Genomic DNA, 14,190 nt, shown 5'->3' with positions numbered 1-14,190 from the left:
ACGGTGCCCTCTGAAATACAGGGGTTTCTTTCAGAGTTGATTCCTGCTGCATGCCATATGCAACAGATGTACACATTGCATATCTTCTGAAAGATTTTTGAAAAACAGTCCTGCTTACATAAATGCATTGGGTAACATTGTGTGTATATGTATTATATGAAGACATAGGTTTTATTAGAAATGGAGGATATGATAACCATTTAAGGTATAATACCCAAAGGGTGAGCAGAAACATTAATGGACAAAATAAAAGGGTGCCTTATAAAAGCAACAAAGTACATGTCTAAGAAACTTTACAAACAATTATAATTCTTTTACTAAAACATAACCCCTATTAGATGCAAAAGGGCAGTATTTAAGCTGAACATCAAGCAAGAGCAGTTTTTATTGTCTTAATTAAATATACACTGTTTTGCCAAATGTATTGTGACGCCTGCCTTTACACACACTTGAACTTTAATGACATCCCATTCTTAATACTTAGGCTTTAATATGGAGTTGGCCCACCCTTTGCAGCTATAACAGCTTCAACTCTTCAGGGAAGGCTTTCCACAAGGTTTAGGAGTGTGTTAATGGGAATTTTTTTACCATTCTTCCTGGAGAACATTTATAAGGTCAGACACTGATGTTGGATGAGAAGGCCTGGCTCCCAGTTTCCACTCTAATTCATCCCAAAGGTGTTCTATCAGGTTGAGGTCAGGGCTCTGTGCAGGCCAATCAAGTTCCTCAACACCAAACTTGCTCATCCATTTCTTTATAGATTTTGCTTTGTGCACTGGTGCCCAGTCATGTTGGAACAGGAAGGGGCCATCCCCAAACTATTCCAACAAAGTTGGGAGCAGAAAATTGTCCAAAATGGCTTTGTATGCTGAAGCATCAAGAGTTTCTTTTCACTGGAACTAAGGGGCCAAGCCCAACCCCTGAAAAACAACCCCACACCAAAATCCCCCCTCCACTGAACCTTACACTTGGCACAATGCAGTCAGGCAAGTACCATTCTCCTGGCAACCGCCAAACCCCGACTTTTCCATTGGATTGCCAGACAGAGAAGCGTGATTTCTTACTCCAGAAGACACGTCTCCACTGCTCTAGAGTCCAGTTGCGATGTGCTTTACACCACTTCATCCGATGCTTTGCATTGCACTTGGTGATGCAAGGCTTGGATGCAGCTACTCGGACATGGATACCCATTCCATGAACTTCTCTATGCACTGTTCTTGAGCATTTGGAGGTCTCTAGCTATTGACTTTGAGAAACTTGCCGACTTCTGCACACTGTGGGCCTTAGTATGCAATGTCCCCACTCTGTGATTTTGCATGGCCTACTACTTTGTGGCTGAATTGTTGTTGTTCGCAATTGCTTCCACTTTGTTATAACACCACTAACAGTTAACCGTGGAATATTTAGTAGCGAGGAAATTTCACGAATGGACTTATTGTACGGGTGGCATCCTATCACAGGTACCACACTTGAATTAACTGAGCTCCTGAGTGTGACCCATTCTTTCAAAAATGTTTGTAGAAGCAGTCTGCATGCCTAAGTGCTTGATTTTATACATCTATGGCCATGGACCTGATAAATATTGTGATATTGGCGCTTGGTTGGCACCGACCCGACACAGACTGACAATGGAGGCACGTGTAAAATACAGTAATAACATATCGCAGTTCGATTTTCGCGGCTTCACTCTATCGCGGATTTTATATGTAAGCATATCTAAATATATAACGTGGATTTTTCGCTTGGACAATGGGTCTTTTAATTTATGGTACATGCTTCCTCAGTTGGTTTGCCCAGTTGATTTCATACAAGTGATACTATTGGCGGATAGCTGAGAAGCTACCCAATCAGAGCACGCAGTTAAGTTCCTGTGTGCTGATTGGCTCAGCGACGGAGCGCCAAATTCGATTCCGCTGTGTTAACCAGGAAGTCTTGTCTCGCTCATTCAGCATCAACGTGTTTCGCTGTGTAAAGAGTTAACTTTTGTGCATTTTCTTGCATTGCATGTATTTATTGCTGGTTGCCTGTCTATTGTAATGGCTGTAACATAACATGTAACATGGCTGTAAGAACATGTAACATATGTGATATTGGAGACGCTTGATGTCTTATCTATAATATTTAGGTTTTATTGTATATAAACAGTGTGTTTACATACATAATTTCAATGAATCTTACCTAATATCTAAGAGAATACAAATGGTTTATGCTGTATAACTGTGCGGAAAATGTTTATAAGAGTGTTGGAGAGTTTATAAGGGCTTAAAATATATAAAAACAACTATATAAACATATGGTTTTTACTTTGCAGATTTTCTGGAACGTAACCCCCGTGATAGGTGAGGGATGACTGTAAACCAAAAAGAACTTTTAATTTCTTCTTCAGCCATGGCACACGTCTTCCCCATGTCCCACCAGCCCTAACACAGTCCCAAAATACAAATAAAACACCCCAAATCACACTCTTCTCTCCTTCACTCCTCCCAGGCCAGCTTTGTCCTCCTCCTCCTCCTCCTCCTCCCGACTCTGGCGCTCTGAGTAGTGGCTGCAGACTCCCGTTATAGCCCACCCGGTGGTGCTTCAGGTAGTAATTAACCTCAATTAGGCTGTACTTCCGGGTGTGGTTGTGCTACCGTCCACCTGGGCTCAGGAAGCCTTGCAGCTCCCCCTGGCGGTGGCCACGGAGCCCAACCAGGATGAGCTACGGTGTTCCATATTACCAGCCCCGATACAACCCAGGGGGGCTGCCACCAAGTGTCCCGGGGACATAGCATGCATCCCATGGCTGCTATATATATGCATACAGTATATATACAGTATAGTAAGATAGGCGCTATATAGGCGCCTGACCTGACACAGACTCAAACCGGAGGCACATATTATTATTTTATTTCTCTTTTTAATTTTTTTTCTTATTATTTTCTTATTCTTTTATTTTTCTTCACCTGTGGGGCATGTCTTCCCCGTGTCCCACAGGCACAACACAGTCCCAAAGCATACAAAAGCACCAACACACACAGTATCCTTTGCACCACCACTCCTCCTGGCTAGCGTAGTCCTCCTCCCGATTCTGGCTCCTTGACTGGTGGCTGCTGGCCCCTTTTATAGTCCACCCAGAAGTGCTCCCGGTGGTTGGCTGCTGTGTTCCGGCTGCACTTCCAGGTGTAGTGAATACACTGCCCAAAAGGGCTCAGGAGTCCCAGCTGCAGCACTCCCTGGTAGCACCTGTGGGACCCAACAGGGCTGCACCACACTTTAACTCCCATGAAACCCTGTGAGAAACCAAGGCACTGCTCCAACCCAGGGGGGGTTGCCATCTGGCATCCAGGGGGAGGTATTGCAAAGTCCAAGGAAATAATGGAAAAATGATTAATCCATTCCCATGAAAAAAAATCCTATTGTTATTGGCATATTATACATTCATGGGGTTGTATAAAATTTAAACACTGCTTAATACTAAAATACATAAATACAAAAGCAATTAGATAAAATAAATGAAAATTTAACCTCACTTTACTTTTTAATAACGTCTTTGTTTTTCACAATCGTAGATACCGTCATTCTCGGCATACGGTATGCAGCAGCCATGTCCCGGATACGCATGCCACCTTCATATTTTTCAATAATCAATTCAAATTTACGTGAAAAAACACAAAATCACGTTGTGACGATGCGGGTTTGCTGTATGCTCCCATCTGCTGTCCGGGAACCCTTGAAGCCTACACCGCCGGTAATATTACCAATGAGCTTAGCAGTGAGGCGCAACAAAGCACGGAAGGGTGAAAAAGTGCAAAGTGCTTTTATTAAAACAACAAAACAAGGTATTCAAATTAAAGTGCAGTGTCCAAAGTTCCAATAAATAAATCCATAAAATCAGAAGTGAAACGTGGAGGCTAAAAACAATACAAAAAAAGTCTTCTTGAAAACAATGAGGTTAAAATACAGCAGGAAGCATTCTTTAAAAAAATTAAAATAACACAACAAGAAACCCGGTGCCTTTTTACCTTCTCAACAGGGCAGTCGCCCTACTTACAGCTGACCTTCACTCTGCCTACTTCAGCTGTTCAGTTCACCTCTCCGATCCCTGGCTCCGGTAAGCTCCTCCTGACAGCGACTTGGGATCCACAGCGACCTCCTTCCGGTCAATCCTGCTCCATGATCACTCAGCAGGAGTGACCACTACTACTATTCCCCGGGTGTTGGCCCAACACCCAGGCTCCCTGTTCAGCTGCAACACGAGCCTGCCTGCCTCTGCGCTCGCTCTCTCTCTCTCTCCTGCTTCCTCCTTTCTCCTGCAACCTCCCGTCTGTCTGTTCTTTCTTTCTTTTTCCTCTCCTTCTAGCCAACTCGCACTTCTGTTTATCAAGAGGGCATGGCAGCTGAAATCAGCAGCCCCAGGAACAATCACGAATGTGGATGGTCTGTCACCTGTGCACTTAGGTGAGAAACGCCCACATTGCGAATCGCCCTGAGAACCACTTCAACCCAATCCTATCCACTTGCAGAGCCACCATGCCCCCTCACCAAGCTGCGAAAGCAGTGATTATTTATTTTAAAACTGGCCTTTGACAGGAGCTGTGGACCCACTATACCACACACGTGAAAATTCACAGAGAGTTATAGCGTGGGTTGTTCACTGAATGCTAGCAACTGGCTCACTAACGCACGTGGGCAGTCATTGCTTTGTTTCGAGAGAGGTAAACAAGGAGTCGTATTTCAGGCAAAGGTCGTATACCAAGCAAAATTTTTCAGGTCCAAACAGGACGTATACCAAGTTGGACTTATTCCAAAGCGGACGTATACAGAGGTACCACTGTATATTATTTATACTATGTAAAAAGTACATATATGAGTGTATATATATCTACTCTATATATATAAAATCCTAAGCCTAAAAGTGCAACGATTTTGTGCGTTTTTATGTGACTTTTTTTCTCACGCTTTAAATTGGGCTTATTTTAAAACCTATATATATAATGTGGCCAGACACAGACAGGCAGACATCGTTTGTCACCCAACACATGTTTATTTACAATTGTATTTACAGTTCTGGCACACACAACTCATTGCCACAGCACCAATCACCCCAAAGTCCAAGCCTTTTCTCTTCTCCTGATCGCCTCCACTCCTCTCCTCCAAGACTCTGTCCACTTCCACCCACCCAGGTGTGGCGGAAGTGCTGAGGTCCAGGGCTCCAAAGGCATGGGGTACCACCCCCAGCCGCTTGCCACAATATGTTGGGTTTCATTCTTTTCAGAATTTATCAGACTTTAATGTGATATTGCTAGATTTTCAGATTCTTATTCCGTTTTTAAATTATACACTAAAAAATGTCAAGAACTCACATCTGGGGCTGGAAATAAAAGACAATGAGTAGGACAACTGCTGTACAGGCTTTTAAGTGTTTGAAGCGCCACACAAGATGCAGATCACGTGGCACGGCAGCAGCAGCAGGCCAGCAGCTGATCGACCAAAGAGGAGGTAAAAAATAACTATTTGTTTCCCATTGTATCACCGTTTAAGAGGGTGTTTCAGAGGAGTGACCACGTCTTATTGGGGTGTGTTCAGTCCTCCTCTATACAAAGTGAGCGGCAGAGACCCAAAGTGGCTGGCGTGTAGCACAGGCCAAAGGGGTTGGTGAGCGAAGCGAGCAGGGGGCGAACCCCCTGGCATATATATATATATATATATATATATATATATATATATATATATATATATATATATATATATATACTAGCTGTGTAAGCCCATTGCTGTAAAAAGCCCAGAGTCTTAAAAACTATTGAAATTGTCATAAAAAAATTTAAATGAAAAGATGTCAGGTAATTGAAAGAACTACTCTGGGCGTCGCTCTCCTAGAAGGATTTGTTTTTCCGATGTGCTCACCTCACTTGTGTATTAGCAGCTAAGCGGCTTTGTCTTTCTTCTGAGCTTTCGTTTTGGCGATGTGCTGGCCCCGCTTGCGTTATTAGAGGCTAAGCAAGTTTTCTGTTTCCTCAGAGGTGGAGCCCTTACCCCGACTCCACCTCTCACTTCCGGGCTGGACAGGCTTTCTTCGATTTTTCTTAGATTTTTCAGGCAAGGAAGACAGACATTTTGAAGTAATATAGCTATTGTTATGGTGCATACAATCTGCAAATTATTATCTATATTTTTATTATTATATTTTGATCAATCCCAAGATGAATTCAGATGTAGGAGGCATCTTCCCTTACACCTCACTTTTATAACAGTTGTTCAGAGCATAGTGCTAAATTGGTATTACAGCCTGGGAAAGGAAGACTGAGCCATGCCTCAGGCTATTGATTACTTTATGAATGGACATCTGGAACAACACTTTGGTTTACAGCCTGGGACATGAGGCAATATTAAAAAACTTTATTATCTGGGAAAAGATAGATTTAAGAATTTGAGCAAAATTAATCATATACACAGCTAGCCAATCAGGTGCATGCAACATTCATGTGTTGTGAAACCACAGCATGAAACTTTAGAATAAATATGTCTTGTCTAAGGAGTGAGTAGGGAAGTAAGGACGTAAGGAAGTAAGGAAGGAGGGAGGAAGAAGAACGGACAAAGACGTCACTGGTTGTCAGAAAAGCATCATGAACACTGATTGCTAAATCAAACGCCGCCCTGGGACATTCATCTTTGTCATCTCTACTTTCATTCGTATGCTTTTTCTAAAGACTATATATATTCAGACATTCCTATCAGTGCCTATTTTCTATTATTCTTTGATCCAGTGGTATTATTATTATTCTTGTAATAAATACCATGCTGTTGTGCTTTGTCTTATTGTCTATAGAGTGATTGAAATAATAAGTTAGATTTCTTTGAGCACCTAGTGCAGCCAGAGATTTGCCATTACCTCTGTGCTGCGAGGTTTATTTTGGCTGAGAGTGAGAGCTCCGCTCAATAGTAGGGAACAGTATGTAAAGTAAGGTATTCTTGGCTGATAAATGGCCTATAGTCAAGAGTGCTGAGTCTTTGTATGTTGTGAATAAAGGGGCTATATAACGCCCGACCCGGCACAGACTGACACAGAGGCACATGTAAAAACACAAAGGACTTTTATTTTTCTTCAGCTGGAGGGCCCCCGTGAACCCTCCAGTCACAACACATTCCCAAGCACAGTAACAACACAAGTAACAACCCTTCTTCTGGCACCACCACTCCTCCCAGGCAGTCTTGTCTTCTTTCTTCTGATTCTGGCCCTGAGTGGTGATTGCCGGTCCTTTTTATAGCCCACCTGGAAGTGCTCCAGGTGCTTGAATACCTGTTCCTGATTGCACTTCCAGGTGGGGCTGTAGAGTTGCCCAAGCTGGCTCAGGGATCCATGCAGCACCCCCTGGCAGCCACCCCAGATCCCCACAGGGTTGTAGAGAACTCCATCTCCCATGGAAACTGAGGCACCATCGTCAGCCAGCTCCCCTGGAACATAAATAGAAGGGTGTCCCGGCCAGGCATGGGACCCGGTTGTCTGCCACAATGTTTAAATATATTCTTGTAGACCAAAAGCAATATTTAGGTCTGAGATATCATTAAAACATTGTATGTTGTTTGTGCCGATAATAAGTAAGTCTCTTGAAGTGCTGAGTGACAGGCTGTGTTATTCCTAAAGCACTTGTGTGGTTTAAAGTGCTAGAGGTTAATCAGCGTGTGTGTGTCATTCATGGGGTACTGTTGTGGTTAGGGTCTGTGTGTATGTGTATAGCTATGTATGTGTGTGTTCATCTTAAAGTGCAACAGTAGACCAACCCAATAATGAACTTGACGAGTACACTTACCCTTGAGGGAAAACAGGTAAAGGGTGAGGGTAAATACTACAATAATACATTTTTGGAGTTGCAAGCAGGATTAATGGAGTAATCTTGTGTTGCATTTTTGTGTGTTTGGTTACATTTTTCAAAGACAGGGATGGATTGTCCACAGGCGGCGAATATGTTGTAACCGCATGCTGGCATACAGCCGGCACATGTCAGCATGCATCAACAGCATTTCTAAAGTTTTTTAGGTATAGGGTAGAATCAGCTGTTACAACTGTGTTTTCTCTGCTAAAAATGGAGGCAGTAGCAGCCGAAACAGAAACATTAACATCAACGTTAAACGTAGCAGTAGCAGTGACTGTAGAAAATGTTGAATCAGAGGCTGTTGTGCTTTCCTTGAGGAGGGCGGAGTCAGCCGCAGCAGCTGCGCTAGCCAAAGACTCAGATAAGCCATATCTGTATAAAGTGGAGGCAAAGGCAGATAAAATAGAAATCCTGCACTTGTCTGCTGGTCAGACAAGTTGTGTATTGTTAGTCATTATAAAGCAGTTAGATGAGGAGGCAAGAGAAATAATAAAATACCCGGCCAAAAAGCCGCAAGCAGCTAGCAGTACACTTAACGATGTATAACGAAAATGCCATACAGATTAAGCAACGGCCGCTCAGTGTTAAGGCATGCGCTTCAATTACAGGGTCTTTTGATCCCGAGAAACTCGAGAGAAATGCAGGAGAACTGTTGCCCTTCAGATTGTCTCAGATCGCTGTACTCTCATATCTGCTTGCTGATAAGAGTGACACTTTTGTTGAAAGGCAAGGACGCGCAGTTATTACGCTGCACACTGGAGCAGCTATGAAAAGTTTTCAAATTTTATTGTTATACAGAAATTGAATCACAGTGGATTGAATTTGGCTTTTTTGACACTGATTAACATTAAAGACTCTTTAATGTCCAGGTGAAAACAGATCTCTGCAAAGCCATTTAAATTAATTTCAACTATAAAATGAAAAATAATTAATAGCATACGTATTCACCCCTTTCATGTTCTTTATTAAGTATATACTATATATATACAAAGGCATAATGGATCCCCATGAGAGGCTGTTCAGGAAAAAAGATTGATTCATAAATATATAAATTGGTTCAGATATACACAGTGCATTGATTTTGATGTATACATTGGTTTACAGCAGGATCGTGCCCCGAGTTCCAGCAGGGCCTCATGGACTATGTAGTATTTATACACAGCCCTGCTGGATACCTTGGGGGCCACCGGGAGTTGCTGTAGGGGGGCTCATTGGCTCTTGTGTGCCCTATAACCCAGGAGTACGTCACGGTCACGTGACAGGAAGGAACGACGTGCTCCTGGGTTGAAGAAAAGGACTGTTTACCTTGACCTGGAAGGAATAAGGGATTGTGGTCTGATTGGGCAGGAACACCTCCGGGTCAGGGTGTATAAAAGGACTATGGGCCAGTCCAGACACTGAGCTGAGCTGGGAGGTAGTGGGGCGAAGTGTCTGGGCGAGGAGAGAGTATTATTGTTGGATTTGAGTATATGAGTAGTGTGGAGGATGCTTTGAGCACGTTAGTGTTAATTAATAAAAAGTCTTGGACTTTTATCCAGTGTCTAGCGTGGTACCTGAGGGTTCAAGGGAGCACTAGCGCCCCCTACTGCCACAATATATATATATGTGATTACTCAGTTTTTTTATTTTTAATAAATTTGCAAAAACCTCAAGTAAACTTTTTTCACATTGTCATTATGGGGTTTTGTGTGTAGAATTCTGAGAAAAAAATTAATTTAATCCATTTTGGAATAAGGCTGTAACATAACAAAATGTGGAAAAAGTGATGCGTTGTGAATACTTTCTGGATGCACTGTATATATGGAGGTTGAAATACATTGGTTTACATATATATATTTGTTTAAATAGATCAGTTCAGATATATACATCAGTTAGATTACAATGGTTGGTATTTACGAAAGGATGGAGTAAGAGTCTCTTATTCTGATAGGATGACCATTTTTTTAGGTATAAGCACTTGCACATGCACGCAGCGAAATACAAGTACAGAATATCTAAACTGTTGCATCTGAACTAATTTATATATATCAATGCCGGTCTGTCCGAATAGATTTATATATATGCAAACTGGTGTTTATATATCTAAACCAGCGTATATATACTGTGATATAAAGCGCTTTATTATATAAAGCCTGACACAGACTGACACCAGAGGCACGGGTAAAATAAACAAAAGAATTTATTTTCTTCAGCTGTGGGACATGTCTTTCCTGTGCCCCACTGGCCCTACACAGGCCCCAAAACACAAATAAAGCACTTCACTCCTCCCAGGGCAGCTTTGTTCTCCTTCTCCCCACTGTGACGCTCTGAGTAGTGGCTGCAGGCTCTTCTTATAGCCCACCCAGAAGTGCTTTAGGTGATAATTAGCCTAATTAGGCTGCATCACAGCCCAGATGTGCTCATTAAGTCCTTGCAGCTCCCCCTGGCGATAGCCACGGAACCCAACAGGTATGAAAAATAAAAGTCTTTTGTACTTTTATACATGCCTCCCATGTTAAATCTGTGTCAAGCCGGGTACAATATAGTGCCTTTCTTACAATATATATAACCAATCTTTTTATGCTTCTCCTATGTGCCTGTGTTTTACAGTATATATATAATGTATATATCTGAACGAATGCATTCAAACCAACGTATATATCCAAATCAATGTATTTCAACCAATGTATACATATATATATATATATCAGAAAAGATCTTTACAAGCCAATGTGTATATATGTATATAAGTATATATATATACACTCACCTAAAGAATTAGGAACACCATACTAATACGGTGTTTGACCCCCTTTTGCCTTCAGAACTGCCTTAATTCTACGTGGCATTGATTCAACAAGGTGCTGAAAGCATTCTTTAGAAATGTTGGCCCATATTGATAGGATAGCATCTTGCAGTTGATGGAGATTTGTGGGATGCACATCCAGGGCACGAAGCTCCCGTTCCACCACATCCCAAAGATGTTCTATTGGGTTGAGATCTGGTGACTGTGGGGGCCATTTTTGTACAGTGAACTCATTGTCATGTTCAAGAAACCAATTTGAAATGATTCGAGCTTTGTGACATGGTGTATTATCCTGCTGGAAGTAGCCATCAGAGGATGGGTACATGGTGGTCATGAAGGGATGGACATGGTCAAAAACAATGCTCAGGTCGCCCGTGGCATTTAAACGACGCCCAATTGGCACTAAGGGGCCTAAAGTGTGCCAAGAAAACATCCCCCACACCATTACACCACCACCACCAGCCTGCACAGTGGTAACAAGCCATGATGGATCCATGTTCTCATTCTGTTTACGCCAAATTCTGACTCTACCATTTGAATGTCTCAACAGAAATCGACACTCATCAGACCAGGCAACATTTTTCCAGTCTTCAACTGTCCAATTTTGGTGAGCTCGTGCAAATTGTAGCCTCTTTTTCCAATTTGTAGTGGAGATGAGTTGTACCCGGTGGGGTCTTCTGCTGCTGTAGCCCATCCGCCTCAAGGTTGTGCGTGTTGTGGCTTCACAAATGCTTGCTGCATACCTCGGTTGTAACGAGTGGTTATTTCAGTCAAAGTTGCTCTTCTATCAGCTTGAATCAGTCGGCCCATTCTCCTCTGACCTCTAGCATCAACAAGGCATTTTCGCCCACAGGACTGCCGCATACTGGATGTTTTTCCCTTTTCACACCATTCTTTGTAAACCCTAGAAATGGTTGTGCGTGAAAATCCCAGTAATTGAGCAGATTGTGAAATACTCATACCGCCCGTCTGGCACCAACAACCATGCCACGCTCAAAACTGCTTAAATCACCTTTCTTTCCCATTCTGACATTCAGTTTGGAGTTCAGGAGATTGTCTTGACCAGGACCACACCCCTAAATGCATTGAAGCAACTGCCATGTGATTGGTTGTTTAGATAATTGCATTAATGAGAAATTGAACAGGTGTTCCTAATAATCCTTTAGGTGAGTATATATATATATATATATATATATCCTTATATATAATTTGATACTATCCGTATGTATGGTGTTCGCGTCAATACCCCGCATATACAAGTTAGAACCATGCAAAGGGACTCTACCTCGGTAGTTCGAAAATAATGTGGCAAATCGGAACGCAGTATTGCATGATTGGCTAAGAGTTTTCGAATACTTTAGTGACGCCACTGGACGGCTGAGTACAGTAAGTCGGTGTTGGTTCAAGCAGATTACAGTTAAGTTTGGTTGGTTTTTGGAACGTTGGTTTGGTGGGGTGTACTTTCCAGAACTAACATGACTTAAACCCTTCGACAGCTCCAGAACTGTAAGTAATTTAAAACGTATCGCCATTTGCTTGGTACGTCGAAATCTATCTTTGGTCAGTTCGGTTTTTGCATCCGTTCTTCAGACATCTATTGGCAAACTGAGTAATGACGGCTGAGTATTAACAACGGTCATGGTTTAAATTTTAGCCGATCTCAGATCTAAAATGACCACCGCAACATAATTATTACTCCGACTCTGATTAGAGTCGTAAGATAAGGTTTGTTTTGAAAATTTGTTTGCTGGAAAAAATCAAATGAGGTGCGCCGAAGAGCTGAGTTCATGTCTCGCAGCCCCGTTTAAACAGGAAGCTCTTCATTAGATCGGCCAAAAAGGTCTATTTTAAGCACAAATCAGTGCCATGATAACAAAATCATTTCAAGTACTTAAAAAACAAATAATTCTTTGCAGAGAAAGTATGGATTTCACAAACGTAGAATTTGTAGCCCGATTCGATCGGGCTCCCAGTCACTAGTGTGTATATATACCTATACTAATAAAAGGCAAAGCCCTCACTCACTCACTCACTCACTCACTCACTCACTCACTCACTCACTCACTCACTGACTCATCACTAATTCTCCAACTTCCCGTGTGGGTGGAAGGCTGAAATTTGGCAGGTTCATTCCTTACAGCTTCCTTACAAAAGTTGGGCAGGTTTCATTTCGAAATTCTATGCGTAATGGTCATAACTGGAAGCTATTTTTCTCCATTTACTGTAATGGAGATGAGCTTGAACGCCGTGGGGGGCGGAGTTTCGTGTGACATCATCCCACGTAATCACGCAGTACATAGAAAACCAGGAAGACCTCCAAAAAGCGCTGAAGAAAACAAAAAAAGTTCTGCTACTTCGGAAACAAAGCACGATGTAAACCTACACTTTAAATTAAGTTCATAGACAGGCTGCTGCTGGCATTTGTAATTTAGTTCAAGTTTATTTTTTATATAAAATTACATAAGAGTAAAGAAATTTGAATGTTTGTTCTTTTAACGTTTACTTTATCTCTAACTTGTATAATTTAGACAGGATATATTTTTATGGAGAGCAAAATATTATAAGTTGTTTAAGGTTTGAGTTGATTTATTCAGGAATAATATTCCTGTCTGTTTTTACCATTCCTACCAAACATATGTCTGTCGACTAAATAAAAATTCCTTCTATTTAAAATTTAAATAGAACTTGAACAAATACGATAGTTCATAATATCCACGCAGACTTGCACGTAAGAGCGGGAGTTATCCGTTGTAACAAGCAGCGTATTGCACTGATACGAAATAGCTGTGTGTGTATATATGTAGATATGTATGTATATGTATATATATGTTTATATATGTGTGTGTGTATGTATATATATATATGTATTTGTGTGTATATATGTGTGTGTATGTATGTATGTGTGTATGTATATGTATGTGTATATATGTAGATATATATGTATGTATATATGTGTGTGTATATATATGTGTATATGTATAGATATGTATATATATATGTTTATGTGTGTGTGTGCAAATATATATATATATGTATTTATATATATATATGTATTTATATATATATGTATTTATATATATTGTAAAGGACGAGCAGAGACAGTAGTAAGTGTTGGGGTTTTGCCGGCCCCGTATATTATACACACAAAAACACAGGTCAAAAATCATAAACTAGTAGTTCATAACGCGACGCCGAGTCCTGGCGTCGCGGCCATTTTATTGGGGAGGAGCCGGAAGTGGAGGAATGCTGGGAAGGTCCGTGAGGGAGGATGGGAAGGATGACGTCAGGGCAAGATGGCGGAGGAAGGGCGGAAGTGCCGCACTGCGGTCAAACCCGGCTACGGAGGAGGGAGGTCTTTTTTCCTACAAGGAAGCAGAGGGAGAAAGTTAATACCCCGCCATTCCCTGCCGGCGAATGTTTTCCCAGGTGCTTTCGAATCCGTCCGTGGCCTCCTACTCGCGTCGTGCGTGACAATATATATATATATATATATATATATGACAGCAACACTCATCACTCACAACAGTGACAAAACAATTACATTGACAA

At 41.7% G+C, this 14,190-nt stretch overlaps 1 protein-coding gene across 2 annotated transcripts in view; it reads left to right on the top strand.

Moving 5' to 3' along the window:
- Nucleotides 1-14,190, top strand: part of unc13d (unc-13 homolog D (C. elegans)) — a 400,017-nt gene that overhangs the window by 68,951 nt on the left and 316,876 nt on the right. The gene's annotated exons all lie outside the window — the stretch shown is intronic.

This window comes from Polypterus senegalus, chromosome 17 (genome assembly GCF_016835505.1).
Source record: "Polypterus senegalus isolate Bchr_013 chromosome 17, ASM1683550v1, whole genome shotgun sequence".
NCBI classification, from domain to species: Eukaryota; Metazoa; Chordata; class Cladistia; order Polypteriformes; family Polypteridae; genus Polypterus; species Polypterus senegalus.
Note: the sequence above shows the minus strand (reverse complement) of the source record. Positions and strands in the feature narration are given on the sequence as shown.